The sequence below is a fragment of the Pongo pygmaeus genome, chromosome 19, assembly GCF_028885625.2.
Source record: "Pongo pygmaeus isolate AG05252 chromosome 19, NHGRI_mPonPyg2-v2.0_pri, whole genome shotgun sequence".
NCBI classification, from domain to species: domain Eukaryota; kingdom Metazoa; phylum Chordata; class Mammalia; order Primates; family Hominidae; genus Pongo; species Pongo pygmaeus.
Window position 1 is genome coordinate 48,482,260 of NC_072392.2, and position 18,523 is coordinate 48,500,782.

The window sequence follows — 18,523 nt, forward strand, 5'->3', positions numbered from 1 at the left end:
GGATCTGCTGCTACTTGCTACACCATTTGGCTTGTAAGTGGATTAAATACCTGGCTGGTGTAAATGGACTGGGCCACTTCCACCATCCTCTCCAGTTCCTGCTCCTTTTATCTTATATCCATTAACAATTGCACAACAAATTAGCATAGGTAGGTGCATAGTGATTCCATTGGAAGGTGAACAATTTTATAAAAACTCTACACCACTGCTTTCCGTCTAAAGAACTAATTCATAGCATCGAAGGATTCAGCTATCCCAATAGGGACCTTGAATTACTGGCCCAACTTTATTAGCATGAAAACAATCAAACCAAATACATTCTTCCTCTGGAGCTGGAAGTCAGACACCCTGAGTAATATTTAGGTCACTGCTGCCCAGGCAAGTCTGAAAAATGGTTTGTGCCCTGATTAGGCAGTTACACATTTGTTTTAAATGACTGTCATAGGATGGGATCCGGAGGCATTTTAAGGCAAAGAGAAGTCATATGAGCAGTACTGAAACAATCTGAAGTGGGCTGAAGCAAACAGCCTCTTTGTCTAGCCTCAAGTGTATCAGCGTCAGCTTTACAGCTGAAATGGAATCTTTGGGTTTGGTGAATGTGTCCCCGCTTCCTCTTGTCTGTTCTGGGAGCCCACAGAGCAGAGATTCTCAACCTTGATTGCACGTTAAGCTTATGAAAAATACTGGCCCTAGTAGTGGTCAGGCTCCAACCCCAGAGACTCTGCTTCAATTGGTCTGCCTGTGGGCCCCTGAATGTCGCATTGCTAAAGCTCCTTGGGTGGTTTTCCTGTGCACCACTGCTGTAAACCGTTCAAGCATCACCCTCCCTGGGAACGACAGGAAGAAGAGCTGGCCCCGCTTTGCTTCAGATAAACGCTCCAATTAGCTGCCTGGGAACTGGCCTAGCACATGATAGGATTCCCCTTACTTACAATTTAATTGATTTATCACACTTTTTATTATGATAACTCTTAAACATATACTAGAAAGAAGAATTACAAGAATGATTTGGAACAACATTCTAGAAGTGCCTGTGAAGGAGCGGCTGAGCCCCCGAGGGTCACAGAGCTCAGAGGAGGATGTGGAGATGGGCACCCCTCCTGCCACCCCAGCTCTCCCTCTGGACAGCACCTGGCCTGCCACTCTGCCATCATCCTTTGGACAGCACCTGGCCCGCCACTCTGCCATCACCCTCTGGACAGCACCCGGCCTGCCACTCTGCCATCACCCTCTGGACAGCACCTGGCCTGCCACTCTGCCATCACCCTCTGGACAGCACCTGGTCCACCACTCCGCCATCACCCTGTTTCTTGTCCCCTTCTCGTTTCTTTCGTCAACAAACATTGACTAAAGCCTGTGTGTCAGCCCTTGTGGAACGGTGGTGCATAAGCCAGGTCTTGCTCCTGCCCTCATGGAGCTCAGAGCCTGGTGTGGAAGACTCTTGTAAACATGAATTACACACTCATTACCGTTTATTCATAATTCTGCGAAGAGCTCTCACGGTAAAAGTAGACTGCAATGGAATCGTGACGGGAAACCTAATCTACCTTATTTACTCTCGGGGGAGTCAGTGAACACTTTCTTGAAGAAGTGATATTAAAAACATTTGATTTTAAAGAGTGAATAAGAAATGCACATGGTATGATATTCACAGGCCCCAAAGCATTTAGAGGGAAAGCGTGTTTCCTTCCACCCCTATCACCCGGCCTCCGTTTCCCTCATGAGCAACCACAGTCCCACTTAGGGTGTATCAGTCAACACTAAGACTGGCACACACTAAGAGGGTATCGGCTAGAACATGAGCCAATCTGATGTTTGACGCCACTGCCACTAGAGCTGCTATGTTGCTCCAGGACAAAGAGGGTTCTGGGTTAGGGCCATTACTGTGGCCAAATCCCCAGCACTCTTCATCACTAGGTGACCGTGAATGCTAACAGCAGCACGTTTTGCTCACAGAATCCCCTCCCCCCGAATCACGACTTCAACTCTCAGAGGCCCTGGAAATTCTGCTTTCGGCCTCGCAATGCCATCGAGCTGCAGAACTAGGCGGCCGACAGGTTCTCTGCGGCCCGGGTAGGGGATGTGCGCCCCGCCTCGCTGCAGGGAAGGCCGAGCAAGCCAGGCCAAGAGGGCACTGGACGCCGAGTCTCACCTCCTTTTCCTCCCGTCTCCTCCCTCTCACCAAGTGACACCGCTCCCTCTCAAACGGAAGGAAGGGGAAGAGGTCCGTGGGGAATCTCTTGGGTCCTTAAAGGGGGCTGCTGTCACGTCTCCTAGCTCTGCAATGCGCGGTACAGGCCGGCCAGAGGCCAGCGAGGCCGCCCGGGTGAGCAAAGCAAGTTCCTGTGCGGCGCTTCAGCCCGGCACCGCTTTTTGAAACACTGGTTTCATGCCAGGCACTGGGCAGGCCGGGTGGGGGTGGCGACGAGGCCTGTCCTCGCGGGCCCAGGCACCTGCAGCGGGAGCGGAGCGCAGGAAGGGCGGCTGCCGGGGAATCCGGGGCGACAAAGAAAAGGCGGGAGGGGGAGGACGCAGGGAAGCAGGGAGGAGGGGAGGCGGAGGAGACAAAGGGAATCTGCGCCCGCCGGGTGGGCTGCGGCAGCGGGGGCGGAGGCTGCGGCTCGGAGCACGACGCGGTCGCCAAGGCAACGCCGGCCCCAGCACCCGCGGCTGAAACGAAGCCGCTGCCCGAACCCGAGCGCCAGCGCGCACGCCCCCCTTGCAGCCCCCCGCAGCCCCCCGCAGCCCCGGCCAGCCGCGCTTCTCCGCCTCGCCGCCGGCAGCCCCTCCCAGCCGGCCCGCCCTCCTTCCGGCTGTTTTTGTTTGTCTGTCTTTCCCGAGAAGGTGATGATTTGGGGCTTAGATCATCTGCTGGCATATTGATGAGCTCACTGGGTTGCTGAAAGGGAAGGGGATGGGGACTTGGGTCAGCTAAGGGTACAGGATCAATATAAGACAAAAACATTAAGAAATGGAGATGTGGGTAAACAGCAGGCTTTTTTTTTTTTTTTTTAAACCAGGGCGATGTCTTAGCCAGAAATAGTTAAGAAGGGAGGAGAAAGGGCTACCCCCGCAGCTATGTGAAACAGGATTAGTGGAAACCCTGAAGACTCAGGCCCACATGAGCCATACTGCAGCAGTTTGCTTCACGTGACACTTTTCCTTCTCAGATTCCTGCTCCAGAAAAAGAAAATCAATCTGTGCACCTTTTTCTTTTTCTTTTTTGTATTCAAAGCCCAAACTCATGGTATCATCTCTTAAACTGTATTTCGGCACGAACAGGGAAAGGCTCATGAGACTGTACTCTGTGGGGGTGGAAACCGGTCTGAACCATCCCTGTAACTGCTGAGCGCCGTCTGGGACCTGCCGCACACTAGCTGAGGGTGATGGACCCTGCTGCTGTGCACAAAGTCCACACAGAGGACTTCCCGAGGTCAGCCTCCGGGATGCAATAGCGACTGGGCCCAGAAACAGCCTGTTAGCACGAATGCCTTGCTATGAAGTCACACAAAGAGCCAAGGGGTGTGGCTGGGGAGGTTTTGAAAACTCAGCGAATAGCAAAACGGGGGCAGGAACATATGTCTTTTTATCCATCAGGCAAAGTCCCCCCTTTATGACACATCTCTCCTGGGTCTGGAGCACCATGCTTTGTGAGATAATAGAGAGCCATGTCGATGAATAATAGGCGTGTGACAGGTTGGTGTGGGCTGGCAGGGAGCTGCCTCCCGACTGCTCTGCTCGCGCTGCTGTGGGGCTCCCCAGATACAGGTCATGGGTCTGACTGGAGTGCCATTTCCTAACCACTCTTTTGTTTATCTAGACAGATGCTATGTCCATCCTAAGAGTCATATGTGTTCTTTGGTTCTCCTAGAAGCCACTGTGGTATCCCAGGGCCTTGCCACAGCCACTGACAGAAAAATGATGAATAAAAATAATACGCGTGAACTGCTGTTATTCCTGCATTCCAGAATTCAAACTGCACCATATTCAAAGGTGACTGACAAAGTTCATCTTCTTTGCAGGTGGTATTGGGAATGGCAGGGGGTGGAAATCAATCAGGGAATGGTAGGACTGAGCTGCTGAGAACATGGGGCGGGGAATCGCGCCCCTTTGTTCAGCAAAACCTGGAGACAATACACAATCTTTCCATGGGCTTACCCAAAAGATCAGACCTCAGTTTGGAAGGTTAGAAGTCTAGAACTGGGCCTTGAGAAAAGATCTGACCTTGAGTTCAGCTTTAAGCAAGAACACATCTAAAACCTTCTGGCCAGCAGACTGTCTACTGATTTCCTGAAGACCCTTCCCTCAGGGCCAGATGGCCTGCCTCCCTCCGCTGCCTACTCCAGTATTCTTCCATCCTGAACCATGACAACCAACCTACTCCTTAGAAACACACCTAAAATAGGGAAGAGAAGGCTCAAAAAATGCATATGTCTCTCACAGCACTCATAAGTGCTATGATAGTGAAGAGTAAAGCAGTCTTTCTGTAGAGGCGGACTTCATGTGATGAAGGCCTGTAAATTCCCGCATTATCAGGAACAAACTGAAAAGAACTGTGAGGACGTTAAGGAGGAATTTTCAATTCCTCATACAAATTGCTCCTATGTTTAGTAGCCACAGCATCAAGGAATATTTAAATATAGACGCTAGTGAAATTCATGATCAATAATTTAAAATGTTTTGGGAAAACATTAATTTGCTGAGATGTGGGTGGTGAGTACTTCTTGGTCCGTAGAACCCTAGCCAGCCAACCTAGATTAAATAAATAAATCTCAGGGCCGGGTGCGGTGGCTCACGCCCATAATCTCAGCACTTTGGGAGGCCAAGGCGGGCAGATCATGCAGTCAGGAGTTCAAGATCAGCCTGACTAACATGCTGAAACCTCTTCTCTACTAAAAATAAAAAATTTAGGCCAGGCACGGTGGCTCACGCCTGTAATCCCCGGACTTTGGGAGGCCGAGGTGGGGGATCATGAAGTCAGAAGTTCAAGACCAGCCTGGCCAAGATGGTGAAACCTTGTCTCTACCAAAAATACAAAAATTAGCCAGGTGCGGTGGCAGGCGCGTGTAATCCCAGCTACTCAGGAGGCTGAGGCAGGAGAATTGCTTGAACCCGGCGGGCAGAAGTTGCAGTGGGCTGAGATCATGCCATTGCACTCCAGCCTGGGAGACAGAGTGAGACTCTGTCTCAAAAAAAAAAAAAACTCAGTTTCTCTGAAATATTCCAAATATTCAGGTCGAATAAAATTTACATATCCTCTAGGAGCAAATAATTAGAATTAATTAAGCAAAACATTAACTGAAAATGATAGAGGTATGAAATAAATTCTCTTCATGGATTATGACATCATTTGCTATCCCTGCTTCCATCTCACCACTAAAGGCCTGATGCTGTGGCCTAATGCTGAGTTGAAACCACAGAGTTCAGGGTTATAATGAAAGCCTTTTCACCAAAAATGGGTCCCCCATTGGTGGTCAGAATGAAAGAATTTTGTCCCAAACTACTCTAGTTTCTTGAAGGCCTTAAGTTCTAGCTGTTGACTTACAATGAGTTAAAGCATTATAGTGGCTGGAAGGGATGCATGGTGAACATATTAGGAAGACATGATGCACTGTTTCCTAAATAGACAGCAGAGTTCCCAGGGGATGGGGTGCAGAGCACTGAGAGGTGATGCTAAGGTGGGGAGGGACTGGAGGAGGCTAGGATGGCCTGGCACAAAGCAGGAGAGTGAGCTAAGGGGCAGTATGAGGACCCTAATGACACGGAGAACACGGAAAAACGAGTGGGGTAGAGGAGCCACACAGCCAGCTTTTGCTCATTACCCACTGAGGAGGGCCAGTGCTGCCTGTGGGCTCCATTAGGAGCATCATGTGGCTGTCAGGCTCCTCAGTCTTAGTGTCCCCCATGTCTCTTTTTCTTTTTTTTTTTTGAGACAGAGTCTCTATTGTCCAGGCTGGAGTGCAGTGGTGTGATCTCGGCTCACTGCAAGCTCTGCCTCCTGGGTTCACGCCATTCTCCTGCTTCAGCCTCCCGAGTAGCTGGGACTACAGGCACCTGCCACTACACCTGGCTAATTTTTTGTATTTTTAGTAGAGATGGGGTTTCACCGTGTTAGCCAGGATGGTCTCGATCTCCTGACCTTGTGATCCGCCCACCTTGGCCTCCCACAGTGCTGGGATTACAGGCGTGAGCCACCGCGCCTGGCCCCCCATGCCTCTTAGACAGCAGTGCAACTAATGCCACTGCCTTTGCCTGCCTACCACATGGGAGGAAAAAGGATCAGGTGGGACTTAGGGCTTGCCCGTGGACGGGAAGAGAAGTAAGGGAAAAGAGATGGGAAGGCAGGTGGGGGAGGGGAAAGAGAAGAAAAGTATTTAGCACAGGGGTGGGCTTTGGCTCTGACCCAACAACTTCCTTTTACAGATGAGAAACCAGGCCCAAAGAGGTTGTGAATTGTCAAGATCACTTAGGGGTGGAAGTGAAACTCTCACCCTGGGCTTCACATTTCCGATTCACTGTTCATTCATCGAGTCCATGAGAGAAAAGGAAAGGGCAGAAGTATGAAATGTCACCAATAGCGAAAGAGCATGATGCAAATGAGAAACAGAAAAGCTCTCCACAGGAGACTTAGAAGACTACAAAAATCATTCCGTTCAGTGTCATGACAAAACAGTGCCCGAGGAGCTTTACAATCGAGTGCCAGTCCTAGCCTGGGCAACATGGAGAAACCCCATCTCTACAAAAAATTACCCAGGCATGGTGGTGCGCACTTATAGTCCCAGCTACTTAGGAGGCTGAGTCCCTGAGCCTGGGAAGTCGAGGCTGCAGTGAACGGTGATTGTACCACTGCACTCCAGCCTGGGCAACAGAAAAAGACCCTGTCTCAAAAAAAAAAAAAAAAAAAAAAAGAGAGTGCCAACCCTGGAGTGCGAGTGGTCGGGGCAAATCCCATCTTCTCCCAACAACCAGTAAGCCGTGGGGCAAACTTCTTAACCTCTCCAAGCCTCAGTTTCCTCAACCATGAAACGGGGATGACGGTAGTATTATTTTCATACAGACTTTGTGAAGATCAAAAGATAATGATCCATGGCAAAGAGTTCTCTCAGCACAGTGCCTGGAGCACCGTGCAGTGCGTAATCAGCATGTGCTGCTGCTATTATGATTGCCACAGAGCTGCTACAACCAGGGTAAACCAGTTTTTCTTACAAGAAAAATGGAATAAAAAAGTTGTTGGTGCTTTTCTATGTTTGGGAAAGTATATCTGTTTTCTCTGGGGCTGAATGAATATATGCATCGTTTTGAATTTCCCACAATAAAAAAAGCATCATTTTGCTTTTGTCTTTGGTGGATCATGCTTCCTTCCAACGTCAACTCACTCTTCCCTCTATTGGTGAGAAAGTCTCAGTCTTAGTTTCACAACTAAAACACTCTCCGCGCTAACAGGCTCAGACATAGGATGGAAAAAATGAACTTACATTTCATTGCTTTTTTTTTTTTCTTTGGACAGGGTCATGCTCTGTCACCCAGGCTGGAGTGCAGTGGCACCATCATAGCTCACCGCAGCCTCAAACTTCTGGGCTCAAGCAATCCTCCTGTGTCGGCTCTCAGAGTAGCTGGGACCACACAGGTGGGTGCCATCATGCCTGATTCTTTTTTTCTTTTTTTTTGAGACAGAGTCTCGCTCTTTCGCTCAGGCTGGAGTGCAGTGGCATGATCTCAGCTCACCACAACCTCCGCCTCCTGGGTTCAAGTGATTCTCCTGCCTCAGCCTCCTGAGTAGCTGGGATTACAGGCGCGTGCCACCATGACTGGCTGATTTTTGTATTTTTAGTAGAGATGGGGTTTCACCGTGTTGGTTAGGCTGGTCTTGAACTCCTGGCCTTGTGATCCACTCACCTTGGCCTCCCAAAGTGCTGGGATTACAGTCGTGAGCCACTGCATCTGGCCTTGACTAATTCTTTTAATTTTTAGTAGAGATAAGGTCTCACTATGTTGCCCAGGCTGGTCTTAAACTCCTGGGCTCAAGCAGTCCTCCTGCACTGGCCTCCCAAAGTGCTAGGATTATAGGCATGAGCCACCACACCTAGCCTACATCTCATTACTTTTGTATTCCTTAGGAAGTCAACTGTATTTGGATTATAGCTGAGATTAGGAATTCTCAATCTGTAAGCATTCAGGGGCCAACATGCTTTTCTCACCATCTGTCAAATGGGCACCATTAGCTTCAATCATTCATAGGAGTGGGGAACTGCAGGCTTCAGGTATGATTTATTTGGCTGTCAGTTGATAGTCCTCTGACCACTGGTCCAACGGTTTCAAGACAAACCTCCCCTCTCTCCTTCCCCATGTGGATTTCTGTGGCTATCTCACTGAGAGACCTGATCCTGAAGAGTTTTACATTCTTGGCTATTTTAAGCCTCACTAACTGTTCAAATGAGGTCGCCACATGGCATGCAGCTGTGGGAAGCAGCTGCTGTGGTTTGGTTTCTAGTCAGTATGTCTTGACATTTCTTGTCAAGTGATTTCTAAAATTCCTTGGGTTTTTTTTTGTTTTTTTTCAGGTAACCAAGAACTTCTTTTTTCTTGGGGAATAAGGTGTGACGTGTGCATCTGATAACCTGCTCCTCGCTGGGGACGGTTCCAGAACCCTGCCAGACTTGATCTTAGCCAAAAGGCCGAGAAGCGATCAGAAACCTGCTAGAAAGGAACATTTATTTCACCTTTCAGGACCCAACTCTCCCTGCCCCAGAAATATCAGTCCTGGGGCTGAGAGACACTGCCGCGGCTCTCCCTGCAGTTTCTAATTGGAGCCCATCCTGGAGTCTCAGATGCCACAGAAGAAAGTAGAGAGAATTGGGCAGCTTGCTGGGCTCCCTGGAGCTACCTTCAGTGACAATAGCTAACATGGAGGAGAGGCAGGGTCACTCAGCCTGAGGAGAAATTGGACCGCCCAACTCCTCACCTACCCGCCCTTCTCTCTAGGTCATTCAGCTATTTGTCTCCTAGATCACCCTCATACACCTGTTTGCCACAATGGTTTTGCCTTTAGGCTTTTGCACATGCTATTCCCTGCCTGGAAGACTCTTGATCTCTTTTCCAGATCAACTTCTATTTATCATTTTTTCCTCAATATTGGCATCACTTTTAGGAGCCTTTCCAATCTTCCAAGAAAGGGTTAACTGCCCCTTTGATGTATATCCCCTATTAATGTACTTAACACATTGCATTGTAATCCCGTCTACTCATCTGGTTCCTCCACCAGATTGTAAACCCTGGGCAAGGTCTGGGTTCTGTTCACTGTTTTATCCCTACTTCTGGCTCAGCATATAATAGCTCCTCTGTAAATATCAGCTCTATATTGTTCCGAACTCAACAAGAACTCCCTCTCTTCCTTTCCCTCCAATATATTTCTTAGATTACATCAAATTATTTGCCCTTCAATAGCCTCTAAGTCTTCTATTTTAATGTATCAAATATCTATTCAAATAAAGTCCTTTGTCAGTTATGAGTTTGAAAAAATCTTCAAGTGTGCATATATGTATGAAAATGTGGCACTACAGACTCCTAGATGGTGTCTGTGCCTAAGATTAATACCTAAATACAAAGTGAACATCTTAGCCGGATAACTGAAAGGAGCTAGAGACTCTTTATCTAGATCGTGGTACTTCCTCTTCATAAAGCCTTCTTTTTTTTTTTGTGGGCTGGTAAGTATGGACCCCTATTTTCAAGGTCTAGTTATTATTTTTTGAGATAGAATCTTGCTGTGTTGCCCAGGCTGGGGTGCAGGTGCACAATCATGGCTCACTGCAGCCTCGACCTCCTGAGCTCCAGCAATTCTCCCGCTTCAGCTTCCCAAAGTGCTGGGACTAGAGGCGTGAGCTACCGTGCCCAGCCAAGGCATAGTTATTCTTGACAAGGAGGTAGACTAGGTTTCCAACCATGAAACATCTTCCATGGACCATCTGGAACTGTTTTTCATTTTCTTTCAAGAGAATCCTTCTTACAGTAGAGAGGAAGTTTACAGTTACATAAAATCTCCACTAACATTCCTCCTCCCCAGTCCCAACCTTCTGCCTAAGCAGATAGGAACTAACACCAAGAGCAGCAGTTATCAGCCATTCCACACAGTGCTGCTTGGTTTCTCTACAACCACTTTTCGTAAGACCACAGTGGGGGTCTTTCCCCGGCCCGCCGTCACCAGTGAAGGGGGACAGCACATGCCTCTCAGAACTGCAAGGCAGGATTTGGCCTGGGATCCAACTTTCTGCTTTAACAATGGCCACATGAACAAGGTCACCATCCAGAGAGGGGACTTCAGAAGAACAACGAAGGCATGTGAAGCTGTGCCTGGCGCTGCCAAACCCACCCTGTATGCTGGCGAGAGGACCGGTTGACGGCGGCTAACCACAGTAAGGAGGAGTCCATGTGGCTGTCCAAGGAGTGTCCAGCCTGTTGAGGCACGGCCAGGCCCTGTGGACTGTAAGCCAAGGATGTGCTTTCTGTTCTCACTAACTTTAAATTCTAGAGATATCCTGACAGAGAGGCAGAGGCAAGACATTTTCTGCACTTGTCAAAGCTACATAAAAGTAGCCAGGTTTGGTGGCTCACATCTATAATCCTAGCACTTTGGAAGGCTGAGATGGGAGGATCACTTGAGCCCAGGAGTTTGAGACCAGCCTGGGCAACATAGTGAGACCCCGTCTATACTAAAAATAAAATTAAAAAAATAGCTGGGCATGGTGGTATGTGCCTGTAGTCCCAGTTACTCAGGAGGCTGAGGTGGGAGGATTGCTTAAGCCCAGGAGATCAAGTCTGTAGTAAGCTGTGACTGTGCTACTGCATTCCAGCCTGGGCAACAGAGAGAGACTCTATCAAAATAAAACAATAAAAGCTACATAAAAGCAAAACAACTTTTTTTTGAGACAGAGTCTTGCTCTGTCGCCCAGGCTAGAGTGCAGTGGCACGATCTTGGCTCATTGCAATGTCTGCCTCTCGGGTTCAAGCAATTCTCCTGCCTCAGCCTCCCGAGTAGCTGGAGTTACAGGTGCCCGCCACCAGGCCTGGCTAATTTTTGTATTTTTCTTACAGACAGGGTTTCACCATGTTGGCCAGGCTGGTCTCAAACTCCTGACCTTGTGATCCACCCACCTTAGCCTCCCAAAGTGCTGGGATTACAGGCGTGAGCCACCGTGCCCGGCTGACTTGATTCTTATGGTAGTAAAATTGGCCCATTTGGGTTCTACCCCACTTAAGGCTTGCCCTCTCCTGCCCCACTGGGCCAGTGGTTTTGGGAAGAAGGTATCCAGTATCTTGATCAGAGGCGACGTCTAACCTCCACTACCCTTTGGAGAGCTGGTAGCAAGGCACTGAGGAATTACTGCTTTGTGGGTGGGAGAGGGTGAGATGGGTAGGAAGTGCATGGCAGAGCTGGGAAGCTGGCTCCTCAGAACTGCGAAGTTGAGAGAAGCAGAGCCAGCCCTTGAGTAGAACTTAGGGGTGTGTATATGTGTGTGTGTGTATGTGTGTGTGTGTGTATGTGTGTCAGGGGAATTACTGGGAAGGGTAGTGTGTGATGCTGAATATGCCCTCCAACCCCCAAATATCCACATCCTAATCCCTGGAACCTGTGAATGTCACCTTACGTGGCAAAAAGGCCTGCAGATGGGATTATGTAAGGCTGCTGAGATGGGGAGATTATCCTGGATTATCCAGGTGGACCCTAGATGCAATCACAAGTGTTCTTTTAAAAGAGAGGCAGAGGGAGATCTGACACAGACAGGAGGAGGAGGAGGCAGTGTGACCCCGGAGGCACAGATCAGGGTGAAGCAGTCACAAACCAAGGAGTGCCGGCAGCTCCCAGAGGCCGGAGGGGCGAAGGAGTGGATTCTCCCTGAGAGCCTCCAGAGGGAACAGGCCCTGCCCAACGCCCTCGTTCTGGCCCAGTGAAATGAGTGTGGACTGCTGGCCTTAATAACTGTGAGAAAAAAACATGTCTGTGGTTTAAAGCCACCAAATCTGTGGTAATTTGTTACAGCGGCAATAGGAAACTGACATAGATTAGTAGATGGTGTCCTAGGATGAGACTTCTGATTTACTTCCCGTAGGCATTAGATGGTGGGACTCCTAAGTGAGAAGAACAAGTGTTGCACATCATTACGTGCAATGTGCAGGAGCAGTATCAAAATTCTGCATGTGTGTGTGCACACACACACATACACACACACACCCCAACCCACCCCTCACTTGGATCTGAATCTGTGTCTGTTCTTAACTAGCTTGTACTTGAACAGGGAGCTGTGAATTGAGCAGGAGAATCATGAGACAAGCTGCCCCAGGTAGTCTGGCAGGGTCTCAGAAGGCATCACAGAACATAGCAGAGGCTATAGCAGGAAGCAGGTGAGGTGTCCCTCCAGAGACGTGAGCTGCCTGGACAGAGAGGAGGGAAGAAACCCACCAGAAAAGGGGCGGGTGGGGAGGGCAGGACCTGTTTTGCAGTTGTAAGTTGCTCCCTGAAGAAGAATATAGAGTAAGGGATGCTAGACCCTTTTCTGTTCCATCTGAAAACACTTTCCACAGGGGTAAACTCTATAATCATGTGTGTGTGTGTGTGTGTGTGTGTGTCTAATGCAGGGGCAATGAACTGCTGAGTGTGCTTTGTGGATGTGGCCAGGATGGGCTCAGGGGGTGCTGCTTTCAGGTGGGCGAGACTCACCTGGACATATGCGGGTGGGCAGGTGCCTTTTGCTTAAGGAATGGCATCAGGCCCGGGATGCTAATGTGTTTCTATGGGCTGTCTGAGGGAAGACAGGGAAGGGGCACAGGTGGTGAGAGATTTCCCGGATGAGACATGAACACTCCTCTCCACGATCATGGCTGCCTTCCAAGAGGCTCTCCAGGGACAGTGTTCCTCACCGTGGGGGAGGCCCCGTGCTGACTCCCAATGCATAAACAAACACGGGGAGCCAGGCAGTCTTCCCACTGTACCTGGGCTCCACAACCTCAAAGGCTCCCAGCTGTATCTCCACTTGAACGATAGCGTTTTAAACTCCTTGGTTCATTACCAGTCTGCATCACCTATTCAACATTCACAAGGTATACAGCACTAGAGGAGGTTTCGTGGAGCTCTGTGGTAAAAGTAGATGGCAGAGTCTCAGTTCTCCAGGGACAATGAGACAAATATAAATTAAAAAACATAGGTGACAGTTATCTAAGGCATGTGACACCAAGAACAGGCAAGGGAGCCAGATCTGTGTTCATCAAGCCGCTCCATTACATTCTATCTGTGGTCTTGGGAAAATCACAGAACCTTTCTGAGCCTTTTTGTCCATCTATAAAATAGGCTTAATACATTTAAAAATGGCTTAGAAGATTTTGAGAATTAAATGAGATAATGTATGTGAAAGCCCTTTTAAAACTATAATAATTGCATCTCAACAAATGCTGTAATGTAGAACATAGGAAATATTTTAAAATTACATGATGAGAAGAGAAAAAAATACAGACTAAGTGCTAGTCTAATTCCAAGAATATAATAATTTCATTGTGGTGCATCAGGACACTCTGGGACAAGAATGAAAGATATCGTTCAAGACAAAAGAAAGGCATAGCGCAGCAGCTCACGCCTGTAATCCCTGCACTTTGGGAGGCCGAGGTGGGAGGATCACTTGAGTCCAGGAGTTTGAGATCAGCCTGGGCTACATGGTGAAACCCCATCATTATATGAAATGCAAAAATCAGCCAGATGTGGTGGTGCATGCCTGTAGTCCCAGTTACTTGGGAGGCTGAGGCGGAAGGATCTTTTGAGCCTAGGAGTTTGAGGTTGCAGTGAGCTATGATCATGCCACTGCACCCCAGCCTGGGCAACAGAGTGAGATCCTGTTGCTAAAAATAATTTTTCTTTTTTTTAATAAAAGAGCATCTCACCACTGAGTATAACTGACATTGGTTTTTGTCTGCTCCCTTCTTTTAGTTCTCTGTCCTCACTCCCTTTGGAGAACTGATCCTCCCTCACTGCAACCCTGGGTGGTGCTGCCCAGCATAGGCCAACACTCCCCAGCCTTGAGGATGAGCACGTGATCTACCAGTCCCAGGACCTGCTCCCTCTCCTCCGTGCCTTGGCCTGGGTACAGGGCATGAGAACCAAATTGGGCCAATCAGAGACTTTCGTTGGGATTCATATATTTTGAAGTCAGAAAGACTTTCTCTTTCTTTCAGGATGCTAAGCGGACATAATGGAAGTCTGGAGCTGCCTGTGGCCAAGGTTTCCCCTGTGTAGAAGCCTACTGTCGGACAAAATGAGGCCAGCACACAGAGACTGAGGGGAGTGGAGAAAGAGAGCTGGGTTGGGAGGAGAAGAAAAGGATCTTGATGGTGATCATGTCCGTGGTTCTAGTGCTTGAAGTCCCCAGGGTCCTGCAACTCTCTGAGTTCCTTCTAGGACAGTCAATTTTGGGTTTAAATTGGTCACTTCATCAGAAACAGTTCTGATTTATATAGTAAGCTTACTCTGCAATACCAAATAAAACTTGATGGAAGGCAAATAAGAATGTTGTTGGAAAAAGATTCTATAAGTTCATTGCTTTTCCTGAAAAAATGGCATCAGCTCCGCATTTAGACATTAATCCCCAATTTTCTAAACCTGGCTCAAGGCATTAACCTTCTGTGTGCATCAAACAAAAATGGCCATGTGCATGCATAATGATGGATAGCGGAGAAGCATTCAGTGAAGGTTTGGCTAGATTATTCTAACACCTGAAAGCATGATCAGCATGGGGAAGTGCATTCAAAATATATACAGGCAATCATGCTGAAATGTAGAGAAAAGTGATCAGGACAACATTTAAGCTTCTAGAGTATTATGTGTCACTTTTTATGTTCAATATTGTTTGCTTACAGAGCAGGAAAATTTCATGTCTCAACACTAGTATCAGGAATCATACAATAGCACTCACTCTTAATGGCTACATCATCATCTGGCTGCAAACCACCATGACCAAGTAGCCAATCCGTTGGGAAGTGGCAGCTAATCCTTTGTGCTACAGGATAAGGACATTCTCAGGGTCCCGCACTGTGCCATCCCTGGCTCCAATGTGGCTGCTGAGAATTCAACTGACAATTTCCAATTTAACTGGTGAGAACGCAGTTCTTTAAAAAAAAGTATCAGACCGAGGAAGGGTAAAAACAGCCTCCTCTGTGAATTGTTTTCTGATTTGCACCTTTCTTTTACCTTTCAACCAGAAATGATCTGCTTTCTTTTGAAGTTCTACACAAGTTTATATCTGCCGCCTCAAGCAGGCTTACTCAATGACACCAATTCAGAAATTAAAATATTCTTTGTGGCAGAATAAACAGTGTAGTGTCAACGTCTCATGGTGACCCATGGCCTTAAAAGAGGTGCCCTTAGTGGGGGGTATATTGAAAGTAGAAGAAGGGGCCGGACACAGTGGCTCACGCCTGTAATCCCAGCACTTTGGGAGGCTGAGGTGGGTGGATCACGAGGTCAGGAGATCGAGACCATCCTGGCTAACACGGTGAAACCCTGTCTCTACTAAAAATACAAAAAATCAGCCAGGCGTGGTGGTGGGCGCCTGTAGTCCCAGCTACTTGGGAGGCTGAGGCAGGAGAATGGTGTGAACCCAAGAGGCGGAGCTTGGAGTAAGCCGAGATTGCCACTGCACTCCAGCCTGGGCAACACAGTGAGACTCCGTCTCAAAAAAAAAAAAAAAAAAAAAAGAGTACACGAGGCTGATATGCTCATTTTACCACAGCAGGGCTGAGGCCCTCCACTCCCATTGTTTGGTGCAAAACAACTCTATTTGGCTTTATCTACACTAAGTTTATTTTGTTTGGTGGTTACAAAATGAATGACAGCAGGTCCTCTTCAAGAAGCCAGATTTGATCATCCCATCTTACTTCCCTGGGTTTTTCAAATCATTGAATTCTGTCAATAGTTGGTTTTCTGCCAACTATTGAATAAGATCGTGATGGCTTTATGACACTCTCTCACATGGCTTTCAAGGCACAGCGTGTTCTGGTCTTCCTACTCTTTTACCATTCCTTTCGTCTCCTCTACCCTCTTCTTCCATTCGCAGGACTTCAGGTAATTCTCTCTATATTTTTTAGATCTGCGGCAAAATGAAACTTTATTTTGTAAATTGATACTCAGGTAATTCCATATGCTGATAACTCCCAAATCTATACCTCTAGCCCATTTTCATTCCAAACCTTATATTCAGTTGCCTCTTAGATATTTGCACTTGGATAAGAGACAGCTGGGTTCATGGCCACCCATCACCCAAGCCAGAAGCCTGAGGACCCTCCATGACGTCACCTCCCTCCCACTCCACAGCAATCCATCACCAAATCCTGAAGATTTTACCTCCAAAACCTGTTTCAAACCCACCTTCTCTTCTTTCCTCCCTTACTACCACTTCACTACTCAGACTCATCAGATCTCACCTGAAGCATTTTAATAGCTGCTGCCTGCCACCCACTCTTCAAGCGGCAACCAGAATGATCTTACTAAAGCACACGTCTCTAAGCCACAAGTCTGATTTCCTGCTTGAAACTCTCTTTTAGCTCCTCAATTCTCTCAGGAAAAAGACCAAGCTCCTCTGGGTGTCTTTGTGATCCGCTGACCTCTCCAGCTCCCAGGCCTCCTGCTCCTTCCCAGCTCTCTAGGCTCCAGCCCTACTCCACCGTTTTCAGTTCCACCATGTGCTGGGCTCTCTGCTCCCTCCTGGCTTTCATACTTGCTCTTCCATTGGATAACACACACTTTCTTCTTTGCCCGTACCCTGTTTGAAGTTACCCTAAAAAAATCTGAAGTGTTACAAATATTTATTATAAGGATGCTCATCATAGCATAAATTAAAATTAAAAATGGGAAATTATCAAAATGCCCAATAAACAAAAATTTTTAAATGACTAGGAAATTACTTGTAGTATATTAAATGAGAAAATCAACTTGTGAAACCCGCTTTCTATCATGACTTCATAGCTACTTAAATAGTAATAGTAATTTCTGCATGGCAAAATTATAGGTGACTTAAATTTTTTCTTTATAAAGTAATTTTTTTAAGTTTTCCAACATTTCCCCATCCATATGCAATAATTACTTTTATTACTTTTTAAAAATTAATTAATTAATTTAGAGATGGGGTCTCTCTCTGTCACCTAGGCTGGAGTGCCGTAGTGTGATCATAGCTCACTGCAGCATTGAATTCCTGGGCTCAAGCGATTCTCCTGCCTCATCCTCCTGAGTATCTGGAACTACAGGCATGTGTCACCATACCCACCGAATTTTTTAATTTTTTATTTTTATAGAGATAAGGTCTTGCTATGTTGCCCAGGCTGGTCTTGAAGTCCTGGCCTCAAGTGATTCTCCCATCTCAGCTTCATAAAGTGTTGGGTTTACAGGTATGAGCCACTGCGCCCAGCTGGAAAAATATATTTTAAAAGAATAACACCCCTAAGCAAGGTAATGAGGGCACATATACACATGCAGCAAAGATTCTGTTTCTCAAGGAGGAATGTTTTATTTGGAAAGTTTAAATCCTTAATGGGTATGAGATCTAGAGGCTTATCAGTGAGTCCTATAATAATCTGTTGCAAAGGGTGAAGTACAAAAAACAGCTGAAGAGTGCGGCAGAAGCTTCTGCTGATGTTTCTGACAAATGCTGGGGCTAATATTAATTCCTTGTTTTTGGGACGTGTGCTTCCATTACTGAAGAAATCCCCCCCTTTTTCTCTTTACACCTCGTAGATATGAGACCAGCTGGAGGGCCACAAGAAGGAATGGAATTGAGTGAGCAAAGTATGGTTAAATAAATCTTAAAAACCCCCAGCTGCTGTGCTTCAGTCAACAGGGAACAAGAGGTGCCATTTTAGTCAATCTGTGTGCCCAACTACATATAGAGAATGGAAAGTTAACACACACACATTTTGTTCTTTAGAAAAATGAAATCATTCTGCTAAGTCCATACAGATATATCTAGTGGCCAGTTGTGAGAAGTCAATCCTTGCAAAGTAATACAAGATATTTGGTGTGGACCTGAGAATATTAAATTTAAAGACAGTTTCCCACCAAATCAAGCATGTATGTTATTTCCATTAGAGGTTCTTTTTCAGTCTTAATTAAATTAGAAGTTTAATCTGTAAACCGTTAGAAGTGAATGGCATACTTTGGGAAAATGAGGCCAAACTTTTAGCTTATGTGAAAATATTTTAAAGCATAAAACTGAAAATGCAGCATCTTTTGCTCACTTAAGTATAATTGCAGATTAAATTTTCACTTTATGACCTAGTACATAGCACTTGCAAAGTAAACCATGTAATAATAATTAAAAACACACTTTTTGAAACATAGGTTTCAATCTCTTTGAAGAGAGATTCAATACATTTGAAGACAGAAACAATACATTGTACTTATGGCCGGGCACAGTGGCTCACGCCTGTAATCCCAGTACTTTGGGAGGCCAAGGTGGACAGATCACAAGGTCAGGAGTTCAAGACCAGCCTGGCC

General features: G+C 47.0%; 1 protein-coding gene and 1 long non-coding RNA gene across 4 annotated transcripts in view; one reads left to right on the plus strand and one right to left on the minus strand.

Annotated features, from left to right (window-relative positions):
- MYO1D (myosin ID) overlaps nucleotides 1-18,523 on the minus strand; it is a 376,049-nt gene that overhangs the window by 24,194 nt on the left and 333,332 nt on the right. The window lies entirely within an intron of this gene.
- Nucleotides 3,258-9,519, plus strand: LOC129018353 (uncharacterized). The gene is made up of 4 exons (XR_008495241.2): nucleotides 3,258-3,433; nucleotides 3,598-3,696; nucleotides 3,821-3,993; nucleotides 6,424-9,519. It is a non-coding gene; the product is annotated as an uncharacterized LOC129018353 (long non-coding RNA).